Source organism: Pocillopora verrucosa, chromosome 11, assembly GCF_036669915.1.
Source record: "Pocillopora verrucosa isolate sample1 chromosome 11, ASM3666991v2, whole genome shotgun sequence".
NCBI lineage: Eukaryota > Metazoa > Cnidaria > Anthozoa > Scleractinia > Pocilloporidae > Pocillopora > Pocillopora verrucosa.
In genome coordinates this window covers 3,484,540-3,497,691 of record NC_089322.1, presented here as the reverse complement: position 1 = coordinate 3,497,691, position 13,152 = coordinate 3,484,540, and the positions used below count along the sequence as shown (strand labels likewise).

Genomic DNA, 13,152 nt, shown 5'->3' with positions numbered 1-13,152 from the left:
TTATAGCCGACTGTATCGTTCAGCCTCCTTTCCCTCCGCCCACAGGGGATAAATGACGACCAGTAACTTGGAGCCAATTTTGGTTACAAGAGAGTAAGTCAACAGTTGATATTCTCTATTGTTGGAAATGGCACAGTTTTATCTCAGTGCCAAGAATTACAGGAAGGATAAGCTTAACTGGTTTGGGACGCAAGAGGGAACTTTTAAAGTTGCCATAGCGGGGGATGGTACACCCTTTGGAAAGGATGACCAAGCATTGGCTTGGTTACTTAGTTTCCTAAACTGTGGTCAGTGTGTGTATAGCTCTGCAGAGAACTTTCTCTTAATTGGGGCCAGTTGCTCTGAGGACTGTGAGCCTGTTCGCAGATATGTGGTTCTGCTTGAAAGGCAAATGACTGAAATTGAGGGGAAAATGATTTCAGTAGAAACTGATGGTAAGAAGAAGTTTGTGTCCTTTCAATTTGAACTGCTACCAAATGACATGAAATATATATATACATATAGGATGGAGGTAAGGCCATATAGCCACCCCAAGTGATCTCACACATGTGGGATCATCTAAGCCATGCCAGAGTGCTCAAACTAGAAAAACTAGTGAGTATGCATAATGCTAGCAGCAATGACTCATCCTAGTAGAGTGCTCAATTTGGACATGAAAGCAAAGCTTATATATATATATATATATATATATATATATATATATATATATGCTATATATGTGAAAGAATCAAAGAGGACGCATCGATTCTCTGTTACTCTGAGTTTCGCGCCTAAGCGCTCGTCAGACAGAAAAAAGTTCTGTCCAACGAGCGCTTAGGTGCGAAACTCAGAGTAACAGAGAATCGATGCGTCCTCTTTGATTCTTTCACTTATATATACTCAGCTCTGCTACCACAGCATTGAGCACTTTATGCCAAGGCAGACTCTACCCCCACATTTATATATATATGTTATAGATATATTCAGAGATTACAAAAGATAATTTACTATTTCAATTTTTCATTAATATCCACTAGTGCATTGAATATCATTATGAAGAGTTTACAGTAATATATAGATATGTATCTTATTGATATATACAGAGATTACAAGAAATGATTTGCTCTAATCTCAATTTACATTAATATACAAAATGTTGCATGCTGAATGCATTGTCATCAGAAATTATTATTGTCTTGAATGTTACCATTACAATCGTTGATATTAAAATTATATTAAAATTATTAGACTAAAAGGAGTGATCGTAGTTACTGTTCATTTCACACATGCCGCGGCCAGTCATGCTCATTCCAGAAGCTATAATGAAAAATCAATGGTGATTAATTCTTTCTGTAGGAATATTTTATTCCAAACTGTTTTTCAGAACTTATGATTGCCTCTACACGCTTGTTGCCTTTGATTTTTCTTTTCAAAAAGGTATTTTTACTCAGATTTTGATTAGTACAATCAGAAAATACCTTTCTCACTCTGTCATGAGAGGTGAAAGCAAACACACAGTTTTTTCGCGTTCGGTCAGCTATAACTCCGAAATTTGTCCGCGAAACAATAGCTTCCAAAATTTGAAAAAGCTCTCTGTGCAGCTTTTCCTCCACGACCACCTTCCAGGCGTGTCTGACGGAACATCGTGAAGACATTCGTCGCTGAAATGTCTTAGGCCAATCTATGGCTTGTCTTTGAAACATTGGAAAATAATCTCCCAAGATGTGCTTAAATCCGGTTCGGTTATTGAAGTGTCGAACCGAAACTGTTGCCAGCAACCCTCTTAAATCATCTAGGGCTTCGCTTATATTATTAATTTGACCATCTTTGCCCGAAATTTCTGCTTCTGCGACTACAAGCGCACGACGAACAGCGTTCAAAAACACTTCACTAGCGTCCGCCATGTTTTGTTAGAAAAAAGCCAGTTTGAAGTTAGCCGCTGACGCATTACTTGAGCCCGTCGATTTGGCCAAATAAGAGCCGAAAAATCCCCGGCGTGGTTGAACAATTACAGAGTAACATGTGGAAGGGAGAACTTATATATTAGACAGTACAGCACGTACACTGTAAGACGACCTCATTCCCATTCGTAACCGCCATGGAAGTTTTCATTGAACCAAGTAACTCCTGAGGCAGCAGCGAGAAAATTGTTCGTTCATTGTTGTTGTATTGATCGCTTAATTTACTTATTCGGTTCCTATTTTCATTTTTAAACGTCTTTCAATAATATACACAGTACATCGTGCTCGGAGTTTTAGTATTAAGGTAGCTGAAGATGGTTTTGATAACTTTAAACCAATTATATAATGTATTGACAGAATTGATAAATATCTTGACTTTTGAGGAGAAAACCAAATTGAAATAGACCAGTCCCAACTTGATGTTTTTCAAGTTTTCCTTGGAGGTCATTTCTTCAAAAATGTACATACGTGCATAGGTCGGGTAGTGTGTTTATTTTCTTTCTCTTATAATTTTTTTAGTAAAAATAAGACTTTTTTGCCGTGCAGCCTGATTATCAACTGCCTTAGCTCTTGAGGCTAAAAAAAGCCAAGAAGAAATTTTCGAACATTGGTCTTTCTCTAGGTCTTTTCAAAACTCATTTCTATATCCATTATTAGTCTTGTACTCTGATGATATACGTTTTCTAAATTCGAAAGTTTTTGGATAATTTCAACAACACTCTTGAGGTCTGATTGCTAAAGTTCCAAGCCCGAGGACTAGACTCAAAATGCCACCAAAATTGGTATTTCGCCACATTGTTCAGATTTATATTTTAGGTTTCCTAATTTATTTTTTATCGTATTATAATGTTTTTTTTTAAAAAAAAAAAGAGCTTTATTGCTCTCAGAGTCCCATTGTCAAATGTATCAGCTTTTGGCACTGTAACCAAACTGGAAGAGTTTGGTTCAAAAATTGATTTTCAAGAAGTTTTTTCTTTTCCATAATTCATTTACATATTTTTAATTCAAAAGAAAACTTGGAGTTTAATTGATTTTAAAAATATTCAGACTATTGAGACTAAAACCAAACCCTAGGAGTGTGCTCCAAACGTTGGTATTCCTCAAATTATTTCACACTTAATATATGTATCTCTCACCAACCGAATTCAACACGCGCCAACGAATTGAACTTTCCCCAATATTTTCCTAGTGTCAAGTTTTCTTTTGTTTTTTCTCAGATAACAACTTTTCTAAAATAGACCTATTTCACTTAATTCAATAGAAACCTTGAATATATTTTTGATATGAAGTTAGGAGCCTGGAGGCTAGTTGGCAAAGTAAAACTATTGCCTGTTAGAGCAGCTTTCAATTGGGTGTCGAAAAACCGAAACCAAATTTATCACCAAGACCAGTCAATAAATTATTTACCCATTACACACTGTAATGACCATAGGAAACACATTCATCCAAGGCTAAGATAAATTTATTTTACATCTATTTCATGCTTTTTTATTAATTTCATACTTACTGTGTAAAAGGTTTCAATTCTTTTGCCAGATTGTCTCAGATGAAGCAAATCATCAGCCCATTTTGTCAGCTCAGTTTTTCAAAGCTATTTACTAGCAAATGATTTGAAAAATGAATTTTGTGACGAAAACGGCTTTTTTGTTTAAAAAACATCTTCAGGGACTCTATCTATTTACCAGCTTTCACGAATTTTCAGGAGCCCGGACTCATAAACTTTTTTTTATTTAGTTCGATGCGAAAAGAAACTTGCAAAAATGTTTTGGTTCATCACTTATTTGGAATTCCCGTCAAAACTTTGAATAAAAGCAGAGTATGTTGTCGCTTTAAAGGTTACCATAGATTTGGTAAAATGAATGACAAGAGGCATGAGTTTGATTTTAAGAAACCTAATTAATGTGACCATTTTCTACGCTATAACAGGGCTGTCAATGAATCTAATGAAAGGGTAATAAGGTGAGGTCTGTTCATGAGGCAAGTTCCCCATCCTACCCTGAACTTGGTTTTAAGAGCATGAAGCGACAGGAAGTACTGATGTTTCTCTTAGACCGGATTAGTCTATCGTTGATTACATCATCTCTTCTTCTTGTATCCAGTGAATAGCGTTATCCAACCTTTGAACAACCGGTTCTTAGGTGGAGAGGGACAGCATCCATTTATACACCTGGATCGGGAGGGAAAGTATCTATTTAAATTCCTAGGTGGAGAGGGACAGTATCTATTTATACTCCTGGAAAGAGAGGGACAGTATCCATTCATACTCTTGGGTGGAGAGGGAAAGTATCCATTTATACTCCTAGGTGGAGAGGGACAGTATCTATTTATACTTTTGGGCGAAGGGACTCCCTGTGAGAATTAAGTGTTTTCCTCAAGAACTCAACACAACGGCCCGACAAGGCCTTGAACCCCGTTTCCCGTAGCGAGAGGATGGAAGCGTTACAGGACGCGCGTTTCTCAGCCCGCCGTAAGACTTTCTCATGATGTTAGTTCTAGATATCCAGTTGTCGGCTGATTTGGTAGATTGAGGTGTCTCGTAATTTTTTACGATGCTGTGATCACGTCTTTGTTGTTGCTTTTTTCAAGCACGAAATGCAACATTTTGTGCATAATCTTGAAGGATACCTGTCATATCAAGTTCTAAACGTTACATAGTCAGAGTTTCAAGAAGGACTTTGAGTGTACGTGACTTGGGAAGGAATTAGCTGCATTACACTATACAAACTAAGCTTAATTATTAAGCATTGTGATTGGTAAAGCGTTCGCCTTTTCACGGCGATTCATTTTTTTTTTTCAGGATAGAGATTGCATAGTTTAGAACGTTCACCGCTGTTCACAGCAATTCTTGATTTTCTTTATCCAGGTAAGAAACTTGGACGACTTGCACAACCAACACACGGACTACCTCCGAAAAACCATTTTCCGTTCCCTGCTCAGTCGAAATGCAGCGCCTGTGATGACCATCGTTAGTGACCTGGGCACGCTTATACTCAAATGACGCACGCAGCTGTTGGCGTCCCCATGGCAACAACACCCTGGCCCAAGGCACGTGACATTTTTGTCGTTTTGCCATCTAACGCGTTTTTTGCCTCACCTCCTCCCCCCAACCTCTCTACTCACCGAAGCGAACCGATAGGGGTTTATTTCAGTCTTCCCACCTTTTTGAATTTAGGTGTTCCTAAAAGTCGTCTCGATGGATTAGATAGCCATCATCTACACGGAAGTGGTATCTCTTTTGAGCTTAGTTTTTTTTCTTTTTTGTCCTTAAAAGTTACGTCAAACTAAGATCTTAATAATAGTCTTGACGGTCGTTCGCTCGAGTAAACTTTGACTTGCAATGAAATTCGGGAAAAAAAAAAGATCCGATCAGGCGGATTGAGGTTTTCATATAAGTACATAGCTGTCTTGCAACACACAAGAAATGAACGAAATCTGTTTCTCGAGCGAAATCGGCCGGACCGCTCTCACGGAGAAAGGCGAGCGCTTTTAGGAAAGTTCACAATTAAGTTTTAGTGAAAAGTCTTCGTGACAGGTTTTGCTCGTGTTTTTAACACACAACTTTTTATTGAAAAGTGGCGTACTTGACCCACACGTCTAGCATGACGTTTAAAACGAATATGGAAACGAGTTCTTAGCCTCAAATGACACGGAACAACTTGTAAGTAACACAACAAATTAGTTCTGACATGATTTCGAGTGAAATTTGGTGTTAAAAATCGAGTAAGAAATCGACGCAAGAAAAACACTAGCTTATGCAGAAACTTCGAAGCTTCTTGATTTGTTAAAACGTATTTCACTTGATAATAAAAGGGGGCGATTTACGCTTAACACCGACCGATTGATAATTTTGAAATAATTGCTATTTGAAATATTTGTTGTTGGCTAAGTCCCGTTAATTCGCATCTTATTGAAACTATCATGCTGTAATGATAGTCTCAAAAAAGGACTGCCGTAATTTTCTTTGAATTAAAACACATTAGAAGATGAAGTCAATGAATGTTCCGCGTTTGTTATCAATTTCTGATCGTAATTGGTTTATTTTTTCTTGAGACCAATAAAAAGACGTCAAACTCCGCACACAAAGCGTCTGACAAGAATACTGTTAAGTCATGGATGTTTGCAGCGCTGAATAGGACTTAATTAAACAACATATATTGCCATACTAACTTTTACGTAGGTTGGATGGGGCCATATGGTTGATTAAATACTCTATATAAACACAATTACGTTTTTCATCCTTAAAACCTTTCAAAACACTCTTGGCTTGACCGAAGAAAGAAATTGAAAAGTCCTAGACAGCCATTTAGAAGAAATTCGATGGAAACGTGGTTTTGGGTTCTCGGCTGGTTCCTCAGCATTATTACAATGGTTATAAATGGATTTGTCATCTTCTTCGTCTGCAGTAAACGTCAGCTTCGCACCAAAACCAACGCATTTGTCGTGTCTTTAGCAGTGGCTGATTTTGGTGTTGGGATGATTGTTGTTCCTTCACACTTTTTCTGCAGCCTCACAACCGAATGCACTCCACGCTCAAAAGAGGGATTAATTGTGACATTTGTAAGGGTGTTCACTATTTACGCCTCCCGAACAAACTTGGTTAGTTTAGTACTGGAACGTTATGTTGCTTTTGTGAAACCTTTGAAATACTTGACTTTTATGACGCGCCGTCGAGTCATTCAAATGGTTGTAACATCTTGGGGAATTCCTTTTCTTTTCATTCTTATTTTAGTGTCGACTAGACTCATTGCAATCGATCGTATCATGGCTATGCTCGGCTACTTGTGTTTGCTTTTCGAGATAATCGTGTGCGTTATTCTAATCTTTTTTCTTGCATCCATGTTTCTTGTTGTCTACAATCTGAACTCTAGAGATCGCAATTTAGCTGAGCAATTGCGGTTTAATCAAATGGTCGCTAAAGCTAAAACTCAGAACACTTCAGCAGTAAAATGGGTGGCTTTGATAACGTGTGTGTTTCTATCGTGTTACGGAATAATGATGCGTTGTAGTTTGTTATTTTTAATTGTTCAATCGTGTGACGATTTTCGTTACAAAATTCCTCTATAAGTTATTAACTCTGGAATAAACCCTATAGCTTATGCTTTCTTCAAAAGAGATATAAAGCAAGAATGCAAAAGGTTTCTCTTCAAAAGGTGTCGTTAATAAACAACAGAATAGTTCCGAAGAAAGAACAACAGAGTAGTTAAGGACAGCCATTAAAAAGAATGGAAACCGTGTTTTGGGTTCTCGGCTGGTTCTTCTGCATCATCATGATGGTTGTAAATGGATTTGTTATCTTCCTCGTCTGCAGTAAATGTCAGCCTCGCACCAAAACCAACACATTTGTCGTTTCTTAAGCGGTGGCTGATTTTTGTGTTCGGATGATTTGAACCTTTGAAATACTTGACTTTAATTTGCAGCAAAATTTACTTTCATGCTCATGTTTTTTCTTTAAACCATTGAAGCTGACTTGTATTTTGATGTAAGAAATATGTGGTTCTTAAAATTATGAGCTTGCCTTGCATAATAAAATAAAAATAGTAAAAACATATCATATTCCTTGTCAATTGATGTGTCCAGTTCTGTAGCAGATCGCTTAATCCACGCGTAGTTCAATCCGACGATACCGTACAAAATATGGTTAGAATCTTAACGTTGACAGGGAGCTGTGATCAACACTTCGTTGACATAGTATCCGTCAGTTTCTCGATAGAGGTCGTGCATTGGAGACTTTCTACCCTCGAAAATCCCTTTGACCTAAAGCAATTTCTTGCCTAGTTTTATTATTGATCTATGAACGAAGGTTTTGCAAGGCAGCCTTTTGCGCTGCAATCTTCATGTTTGTAGCATTGCTTATGACCATTGTAGCCATCTGTATCTTCCAACCTTCTATCCCTCCCCCCACAGGGGATAAATGACGACCAGTCTCTTAGAGCCAATTTTTATTATAAAGAAGTCAAGAGAGTAAGTCAACGTTTGATATTCTCTTGAGAGGTTGTACCCCAAAAGAAATGACCCTCGTGAGGATGAGCGCGAGGTTGTTAGTTGGTGCTCGACTGCATGTTTCTTTCTCCTTTCCCTTTCTTTTCTCTTTTCCTTTCACCCTTTATCGAAAAGTGGAAAAAAAAAACACCCATTCCTTCGACCGTAATTTTCTTCGTCGAGACAGGTGTAGTTTGAAATAAAGGAGAGACCTCTATCGCAAAACTGCAAGAGAATCGCAAAAAAATTATCGCGATTCCACAGAGTTCGAGCGAGCTGATAGTTAATAAAATAAAATAAAAACATATGAGATGATTTGGAATTTAGCAAAGGCTCTTCGCAAGGCTATTGTTCGAGCACTGTTTCCGAGTCTAATTTGGATCTGGACAACGATTTTAATAACTGAAAGGTTATTTTCAAGCAATAGTTGTGGTTTTCCTACGGTTGCGAAGGATTTTTTTACCTCTTTATTAGAGTCTACTAACTCTTAAAAATAGCCAACTATTGCTTACGATCGCACAAAACTAACTGAAAGCTCGTCGTGTTCAGCTCGTCGTTCAAAGTCGGAAACCTCATTTGAATTACAAATCATTAAAAAATTAAAATTTGCTATCAGTCTTGCAGGTGGAAAGAGCTTACGAGCCAAAAGAAGAAATTTCAGTGTCTTTTTCAGCCAGTATGGGGTTAAGAGGGAGGTCATTTCGACCTTATTAAACTGGATATCGTCAGTTCTGCCAAGAGCGGGGACTGTTTCTTTAAATCTGCAGATTAGACTGTGGAAAATTCGACGTCGCGAATTGATGGATGACACCTTGTCCCGACCTTTCCCAAGGTAAATAACTTATGAATGAATACATATTGGATTGAAATACAGTGTTCTTCTTCTTGTTGTTACCGTTGAACATTAAATTACAGAGTGACATGTAGAGGGGGAACTTATATATTAAAAAGTACTGTACGTACACTGTAAGACAAATTCCATCCCATTCGTAGCCGCCATGACAGTTTTCATTGAACTAAGTAACTCCTGAGGCAGCAGCGAGAAATTTGTTCCTTTACTGTTGTTGTGTTGATCGTTTATTTGCTTATTTAGTTCTTATTTTCATTTTTAAACTTATTTCAACAATATACACAGTCCATCGTGCTCAATGTCTTAAAATTAGGGTAACTGAAGATGGTTTTGATAACTTTAAACTTTTGATAACCTTAAACTTTTAATGTTATATGATGTATCGACACGAACACGCTTTTATCATGTTCCTTTCAAAATGTTATCAAAATATTATCAAATTATTTTTAATATTTTGGGGTTATTTTTTTTCCATGACATAAATAGTTACCATATGAACACTACAGCCCCGATTTTTCCTTTACTTTCTCGGTAACTCCCTATTATATATAAAATTACCGCCCTAAGATTTGAGAAGAGTCAGGGAGAAGTTTGCCATGGGCCTGTTACTAATAATGAGGTTACCAGTGCCAGGCCCCTTTCAGACTTCTGGCTGGCTCGCGTTGCTTAAGGCCTTTTACTTCCCGGCGGACAAAGAAAAGCCCGCGCTGAAGCGATAACAATGATGGCGTGCTCGCATAACTTTCTCCATTTTAATGTTAAGTATTCAGAGGTTGTTCGCCTTTTCACGGCAATTCTTTTTTTTTTCAGGAAAGAGATTGCATAGCTTAGAACGTTCACCGCTGTTCACAGAAATTCTTGATTTTCTTTATCCAGGAAAAAAGCCTGGACGACTTACACAACCAACACACGAAGTACCTCCGAAAGGCCTTTTTCTGTTCCCTGCTCAGTCGAAAGGCAGCGGCTGTAACGACCATCATAAGTGACCTAGGCACGCTTATACTAAAACTGCGCGCGCAGCTTTCGGCGTCCCCATGGCAACATGACCCTAGTACAGTGAACGTGGCTCATCCCGCACATGACATCATGCGTAATACTCATTACGTGTTCAAAGAAACTCTACCTTTCTCTTCACAGGTGAGATATTTCGGAAAATGACATTTTTCGCGAGGAATTCTTCGTTCACAGTACTTGGGACTGGAGAATGTGTTAGGTGTAACAGGAGTCTGTTGAATATTGTCAGTTGCGGAGCTAAGAACTGGTTTTGTTGTTGTTGTTGTTGTTGTTGTTTTTTTTTTGCGCTCAGTCCGTTCACGTTTTCCCGCGCTTCAGGCGTCTCTGATTGGAAGTTGTGATGTTTTCTGTGTTGGTTTCATAACACGTTAGAGAAAAGCACTCGGATGGAATAAATGTTTTTATTTTTTCTTATCTTTTGGTCATCTGCAAGTCAGCGATGGGTTCGTATTACTGCACAAAAAAGGTGCATCCGGCGTGCTTTGCTCTCTGAATAAAGGTGTTCTCCTTAATTTAAGCAGAAGAGGAAAAATAAATCTTCAAACTGGTAGAGCAGTCTGTTCAGTTTTTTAAGATTTTAAGCGATTTTAGGCACTAACAAGAAATACTACGGGCTTTAAATTTTACGGTTACCGCCCTAAAGGAGAACACTATATCCTGAAAAACCGCTTGATTTAAATTGACACTTATGTTTTTCGAATTTTTTTTCAGTTGTTGGTAAACTTGTTCGCAGAGGTTATCAATTGCACTTGGCCGACTTTCTACTAAGAATCAACTTTAACAACTTCTACAATGCAGAATGAATTCGTTACCACTGGACCTCGACGTCACAAACAAATATATTCCTATGACTTGTGTTATCAGGGCCGTAGCTAGCATGGCGATTGCCTCGTCTTAATTTTGGCTTTTTTTAAATTTTTGTTTCTTTGAAGAAACGTTTATTAAGAAAAATAATCCTTAGAAAAAAAAATGGATCGGTTAAAAGAGCATTTCTGAGCCTCTAGATTTCAAAATTTTCTCGGAGGGGCATGCCCACAGACTCCCCTAGCGGCTCGCGCCTTCGGCGCTCCCAACTTGCATCGTCTTGTTCTGAAGTCTGGCTACGGCCCTAGTTATTTATTATGTAGTGCTTTGAGATACGTAACAAACACATAAAACAGGGCTGTATTTACAGGGCTAATATCTCAACTTCGCAAAGATATGGTAGACGACTCTCAGACTATTAACAACTGGCGACTTGGAGCAGTGTTATTTTTATGAATGAAAGAGAGAAAATTCATTTTAGGAAAAGGTATGGAGTCAGAGATGATCATGCGCACCTTTGATTTTTGTCTCAAGTTTTGTCATATAACGCTTTTTTCGCCTCACCCCTCCCCTCAACCTATCTACTCACCGAACCGAACCGAGAGGGGTTTATTTCAGTATTCTCAATTTTTTGAAACCAGGTGTTTATGAAGGTCGTCTCGATGGGTTTAGATAGACATGATCTACACGGCAGTGCTATCTCTTTTGAGCTTAGTTTCTCAGATTTGTTCGTTTTGTTTTGTTTTGTTTCCTAAATTATCCTTCAAAGTTACGTAAAGAGATCCGATCGGGCGCACTTTGGTTTTCATAGAAGTACATAGCTGTCTTGAAATTTGCAACACACAAGAAATGAACGAAATCTGTTTTTCAAGCGAAATTGACCGGACCGCTCTTAAGGAGAAAGGCGAGTGCTTTCAGGAAAGTTCACAATAAAGTTTTCGTGAAAATTATTCGTGACAGGTTTTGCTCGTGTTCTTCACACACAACTTTTCTTTGAATAGTGGCGTACTTGACCCAAACGTCTTGCATGACGTTTATAACGAATATGGAAACGAGCTCTTAGCCTCAAATGACACGGAACAACCTGTAGGTAACAGCACAAAGTAGTACTGACATGATTTCGAGTCAAATTGTTGTTAAAAATCGAGTAAATTTATCAGACCAAATATTTCACGTGCCCGTAGCAAATTGCGAGTGCAATTTGTAGTCTTTGAAAATTTATCAGGTAAGCCTTTGCACGAGAAATCATGTTGTTACTTAGTAATAATATAGATGAAAAGGCATCTCTCAAATGGCAAGGCAAACCAAATTTTGACAGCGTGCCCGCTATTTGTAATTTGTATTCATGTTCCAGCTTTGCACCAGTGTTACATGACTAATGCACTCGGTTTCAGCCAATCAGAAGCGCGTAAACTTTTCGTGTATATTTTAAGTATAAATAACAACATGATTTCGAGCGCAATTTGGTGTTAGTAAGCACAAGTAAATTTTTCAAAGACAACAAATTGCATTCGTATTACAACTTTGCACTCGTTTTACATGAAAAATGGACTCGTTTCAGCCAATCAGACGCGCGTAATTTTTTCATGTACATTATTACACGCAGATAGCGAGTGAAATTTCGGATCAAGTTACCGATTGAAATGTTTGCAGCCTTGAATGCGACTCAACTAAACATTATCCATTGTCCTGAGTACATTTAGGAGTTGATGGGAGCGAGATGGTTTTATTAAACCCTTATATAAACAATTCTTTTTGCCTAAAACGGTCTTGCTTAAAATTTTCTTAAACTAGAAATTCAAAGAAATTGTGGTTTTGGATCTTCGGCTGGTTCCTCTGCATACTCACGATGGTTGTAAATGGATAAATTGCCGTGGGAAACCTTTGAAACACTTGACATTGATGAAGCGCCGCCGTGTCATTCAAATGGCTTTTACATCTTGGTGAATTCCTTTTCTTTTTACTCTTACTTTTTCTTTATTGTCAATTAGACTCAATTCATTCGAACATGCGATGACCATCGTCGGCTACTTGTATTTGTTTTTCGAAAAAATCTTGTGCTTGATGCTAATCTTTTTTACATCCATGTTTCTTGTTGTTTACAATCTGAACTCTAGAGATCGCACTGTAGCCAGGCAATTGAATTTTAATCATCGGATCGTTAAAGTTCAAACACAGAACAAATCAGCTGTATAATGGGTGGTTTTGGTAACGTGTGTGTTTCTTTTGTGTTACGGAATATTCTTGCGTTGTAGTTTATTATTTTTAACTGGTCATAAATATGGAAACGATTTTTATTGGAAAATAACTCAACAAGTTATAATCTCCGAATTAAACCGTTAAGTTTACGTTTTCTTCAAAAGAGATATAAAGCAATGATGCGGAAGGCTTCTCTTCAAAAGGCGTCGTTATTTAACAACAGAGTAGTTCCGACGCAAGAAAAACATTAGCTGATGCATATACTTAAAACTTTCCTTAGATCCCGAGGACTTCCGGTTCAGAATCTATTCGTGACATATGAATTTTTATCTAAACTGCTGTTCAGTTAAAAAGCTTTCAATGAAA

The 13,152-nt window shown here is 37.8% G+C and overlaps 1 pseudogene; it reads right to left on the bottom strand.

Annotated features, from left to right (window-relative positions):
* Positions 1–1,259: 1,259 nt before the first annotated feature.
* LOC131799727 (uncharacterized) lies at positions 1,260–1,883 on the bottom strand (annotated as a pseudogene).
* Between the last annotated feature and the right edge of the window lie 11,269 nt (positions 1,884–13,152).